Below are 5,657 nucleotides of genomic sequence, written 5' to 3' on the forward strand. Positions count from 1 at the left end.
GGGAACTCTTCAAGAAATCAAGACAATGACTGAAAACTCTACGGAGAAACCTATTCAGCTTTTGGGTTTTTTTTAACCACATTGCACAACAACAACACCAATAATAATAATAATAATAATAATAATAATAATAATAATAATAAAAAATCCGAGTGAGTCTTTCTTGTTTGTCGGGCCTGGAGTGGGGGCAGGGTAGGTAGGGGATTGAGAGGGTAGGGGAGACATGACACATCCACCCTCCTCCTGCAAACCTGTTTGTCCACCCTGGGTGGGGGTGGGGTAGGTAGGGGATCAGGAGGATAGGGAAGATATGAAACATCCTACCTCCTCCTGCAAACCTGTTTGTCTGCCCCGGGTGGGAGTGTGGTAAGTAGGGGATAGGGAGGGTAGGGGAGACATGACACATTCACTCTCTTCCTGCAAACCTGTTTGTCCGCCTCGGGTGGGGCGGGGTAGGTACGGGTTTGAGAGGGTATGGAGACATGATCAGGAGGATTCCAGTGTGAGACAAGACCACATCCACAACTCTCCTGCAAACTGGCTGTTTATTTTACGCCCTGGGTTACCTAGCAACGGGACCTACAGGGGTATTGTGGAATCCGAACATGACGATGAATTTCTATCACCAGAAATTTCCAGTTGGCCGGTCAGCGAACGCTGGACAAACAGCATGCACGCTCATCAAACTCTCCAATGAAGAATTAATAACAGCGTAATCGAATAATAATAATAATAATAATAATAATAATAATAATAATCAGATGGAACTTTATACATGATAAGCGCGGGAAAGACAAAAAGCTAGGTATATTCAAAGCTTCGAATTGCTTATTTTCGAGCGTTGCCCTCTCGAATCTATAAAGCTAGTTCTGAGCCACTAAGGTAAAAAAAAAAAAGTGATAAGTGTAATAAAAACTTTGTTTCGCTCTTGAATGTTTTTAATACTTTGAACATTTCACTTGTCAAGTAACTCAGGAAATATTTTAACTCAGGAAATATTTAAGTGTTACCTTAATTGTCACTTTTATAATGACATATATCAAGGATAAAATTGCATTGTTATTAACTATAATAAAAGGCAATTAAAAAGTTATATCACAGTTCCAGAGTTTATTTTATAACAACATCACTCAAAAGAATTAGGAGAATATTTACCGCCACAGCATAATTTAGCACTTCAGAGGACAAGGTGCTACATGGCTGGTATGAACAATCAAAAGAATTAGCTACGATTTCAGCTTCTATTAGCCTAGTGACTTGTTTTCTAGGTTCTAGGTGGGTCAGGGACTTGAAAATAAAGTTTATCTTTCCATAACTATATATGCAGCCCAGGAATATAATTCTAATGAATTATTTCTGCCGAGATTCTTAGGATTAACACTGGGAAGTTTTGCAAGAAGAATAGTGTTCATTTCTTTATTACATCACTGAAAAATTGTGTACGAATATTATTGTCTTACAAAATGATTCTGAGTTTGTTGCAGATGTTAGCGTGGTATCCAACATGACAGCTGGGTAATATCAGTAATAAAAATTCTTTTTTAATTCTGTTTTCATAAGAACTGATCCGGTGATATTTAGACTAAAATAACATTTGCAAAGTTTTGTCTTTAGCAAATATCTGACGTCGAAAACTGTAACTATAACATCAGTATGCTAATCAATCCATCAGTCAAATACATTACTTGGGAAATCGTGGCGACACCAAAAGAACTAAATCCTGCTCTACTCCTGTGGGTGGTAAATATCAAAAGATGACGGGAGAAACGTCTGGTAAATAATCATGTAAAAATCTTTTGCAAAATTTACAAAAGTATAAAAAAATGACAAAAGCCAGTTTTCTTTAGACGGAAATGTTATCAAAAGTGTATTTTCTTCAGTAAGTAACCTTTGTGTCTGGCTCAATGTCCTGAAGTCTGGTTTTCCTGGTGGAATATGAATCAGGCGGAAGGATTTCTTCAATATTTGTTTTTAAAATTCAATATCTTATTATTTTCAAGTCACTCATGAGCAAAATGACATGTTGCAACAGTATACAAACCGTTACAACCAAACATAAAAATCGCTGGAACCTAAAGCTTACCGAATCTCTTGCATAGTATTTTGGAGTCAAAGCTCTCCCAAGGTGTTCCTATCCCAGTCATTTACAGTGAATTGTTGGAAGGCTCCCCACCCCCTTTCCCCCTTAATTTCAAATGCTACATATGAAATCGGATATTTAGGGCAGGTGCGTTCTATTTCTATAAAAGCCTAACATATGCTCTTCACGCTTAATTTTTTCTCTTTAATTTTGTTAACATCTTGCAAACTAAAACTGAATTTCCTTAATGTGTCCTTGCATAATTTGAAGTTTATTTTTTGTTTACACTCATTCTATTCATCAGTTTTCAAAATAGGTCAGTGTGAAATTTTACTGGTAACACAGCACATCTGTGTCGTGAATATTTTAAATGAAATAGACATGGAACCCTTTATTTGCAGTGACTAAATTTCCTTCCAAATTACCAAGCTCGAGATAATTATAATGATTAAGGTTTATTACATTAGCTGGTGTTGAAATTACGTTTGGAACACGAATTTCCAGCTCTTACATTTTGACGTTTATTGGAGATAGGATATCATTCATAAAATACTGTTTCTTTACTTTCATGAAGAAAGAGGGGGACCATTTTTGATCGCGAGGCAATAACCCCGTAGCTTCGACAAAGGAATGAACGTCAGTCAGTCGGTGATCCCGAATCCAAATACCTTAATTTACATATTTAAAATGTTCTCTGTGTAAGCAGTTCGTTGGTACATAGCTTGCTAAAAATGGTTTAATAAACAGTAAAAAAAACTCACTTTCGTCTTGGCATCGCAGACAATATATACCTTTTTCAAGGATTTGTTTAATAAAGCACACTGACTGGCAATGTTGTCCATGTTGAAAAGGCGGGTGACATAGGCTGCAGGCAACGTAAAGTTGAAAGCTTCAGATTTGACTGAAAAATCATCTTTAGTAAACCTACGTTAATTGTAAAAGGATTCAAAACGAATATGAAACAAAAATAAGTTTATTTTGAATGTGCGTAATCTGGTTAGGTTACAGTTGCTCACATTGCCATCAAATAAGGGGTATATTTTACATGTAATACAAAATAATAATTGCTAATGCCTTCACCCATAAACACCAGACTGGCTAGTGCATCGTATTGCGCATGCGCATACGATGCTGAATGAAATTTTTCAATTAGTTTCATCCTTTTATATTAAGTTCACACAAAATAGCAGCCATAAGAACATTTTTGTATATCTGCAGCAGATTGCTTCTTTCATTTTGTCATGTAATACTTTCCGATCATTGTTTTCCAGTCGTTGATGCTCATAATTCTCAGAGAACTTGAAGTTACTGTAAATGCGCTTATCCACTTTTGTCTTAATTGTTCTGACTTATTTCTTAACTGATCTATAGTTATGTATATATTTTTTGTTCGTTTATTGATATCTTCAACCATCTGTTGTCATTGTCTTTATTTTAATTTAATTCTTTTATCTTGGCCACATTTTTCTTCATCTTTCATCAACAGGCATTCTTTGATGCTTTAGCAAGCTGATGACGTTTTAGGCGTGTTTCATAATAATAGTAACAATAATAAAGGTAGCAGTAGAAGTTCATCAGGATATACATGTTTACAATTTTCTTCAAGCTGCATCTTTTGTTTTTACTGAAGTACTTAAGAAGTTATTATATTTTTCATCCAAGAGACGCCGATGACTATTGTTGTTTTGAAGCCAGGCCTAAATAGTTGATTTCCGAGTTCACATTTCAATTTGCCGTTGCTCGCCCTTTCATTCTCTAGGATGATTGATTAATTACCTGACTGATTGAGTTCCAAAGCTTGCTCCACAACAACAGTGATCTTCGGCGTCTTTAGGATGAAAAGGCTTAAAATTTCCAACCGCTATAGAAAAAACAATAGATTCCGAAAGCTGAATGAAATTGGAATAGTATAGATTAGCCTACCTATTCTTAAATCTACGCTGACATTGTTTTCCACTAAGATAGGAGTGGCGGTTATAAAACTTGGCTGCCATAAAAGAGCCACAAGTTTGTTCACCACTAAGGTAAAATCAAAGGAACCTTAATAAAGGGAATAGAGCAGTACGCAGGGTCAAATAGAAAGTGAGTTAGTGAGTGAGGAAACTGAAAAAAATTGAGAATGGAGGGAGAAGAATGGGGAAAATGTCTGCTTAAATATCTTGTTTCTCAAAATGGCTGACATATAGCCTCGGGTTTTCGGGTGACAATTGTGGGGGGGCCACTGTTACCCAAATGAGCATCGATGGCCAGGTCGGTTAGAGCAGCAACTTGGACTTCTTAGAGGTCTGTGTCTCGGGTTCAAATCCGCAGCCCACAGGTCAGAGAGGCGGACACTTTGCTATCCGTGTAGACACCTCGGGATTATGTATGCAATCGACGGATAGGTTTGCTTAAAAGCAAATGGGTGTTACAGACTAATACATACACAAACAAAGCCACTCCAACATCTAAAATATAACAGACTTCCCACACGTCTCGGCTGTCGAGCTAACCGGGCAACGATTCCTCGCTGCTGGGAGAAAGGGCGCTGGTGATTGGTACAATACATGTATATTACACTACCGGGGTCAATGACAGGCAGGGCAGCCAATCGAGACTACAGTCTACCCCAAAGCCAAATCAAAGTCCTTCAAAAGAGGGCATCGTGCTTACCCCATACAAATGGGAAACCAAGCATGTTAAAAGAAGAAGACTGTTACACAAGTAGCATCAGCTGAGATCATCTCAAGGAAGGTATAAGAAGCTTTCTCATCAGCTCGCATGCATGGCTTCCCAGGTGGCCTGGACCTATAGAGGGAAGCAGCATCACTGTACAGGATTTAGAGAGTAGAATGGTTAGTAAACTATCAAAGAGAGACCTAACACTTATTTCTAACACTACGGTCCCGAAAAATCATATCAATCAAACTGGCCAGGAGAAAAAGCCAGAGAAAGAACAGTGGTGTTATCAGCGTTGGTGAATGGTGCCTACAAGCGAGAGATAGAAGAGATGAGAAATTACGGACAATTTAAATCAAATATGAAAAGAAGGATACGCAAGTTACTACGATGAACAACTTAAAACATTACAGAAAATTTTGCATTGAGAATCAACGGAAACTAACGCCTTTCTCTTCCTGAGAGAGACTTCCAAACACTTGGAAGGAAATTTTCAACAGTCATGAAGTACATAGCTAAAAAAATTTTTAACTTTGATCATATAATGGAAAACACTCGTCTGGTTTCTCCCTGAAATATCAGTGGTTGCTACTCTGCAATGTGCTGATCATTTCTTTAGGCTAAGATTAAATCAGCTACTCTATATTTTATCCGTCAAATGGTATTTGGCTCGTGACCGACAGTCTGAAAAGGTGTCTGAGTGACCTGGAAGTATGAGATGAGGACAAACTCCTGCAGTTGATGGAACCAGGAACTTAATAGGCAATTATTATTCATGCAGTAAAGAAACATAAGCTCATATTAAAGGCACGGAGTGTGTTTGTAAGTTCTTAAGTGTTCGTAAGTTCTTAAGTGTTCGTTTGTGCGTGTGTGTGTGGTACGTGTGTTTATGCTTTTTTATCACGTCGAAGTTGCATTC

This window comes from Macrobrachium rosenbergii, chromosome 20 (assembly GCF_040412425.1).
Source record: "Macrobrachium rosenbergii isolate ZJJX-2024 chromosome 20, ASM4041242v1, whole genome shotgun sequence".
NCBI classification, from domain to species: Eukaryota; Metazoa; Arthropoda; class Malacostraca; order Decapoda; family Palaemonidae; genus Macrobrachium; species Macrobrachium rosenbergii.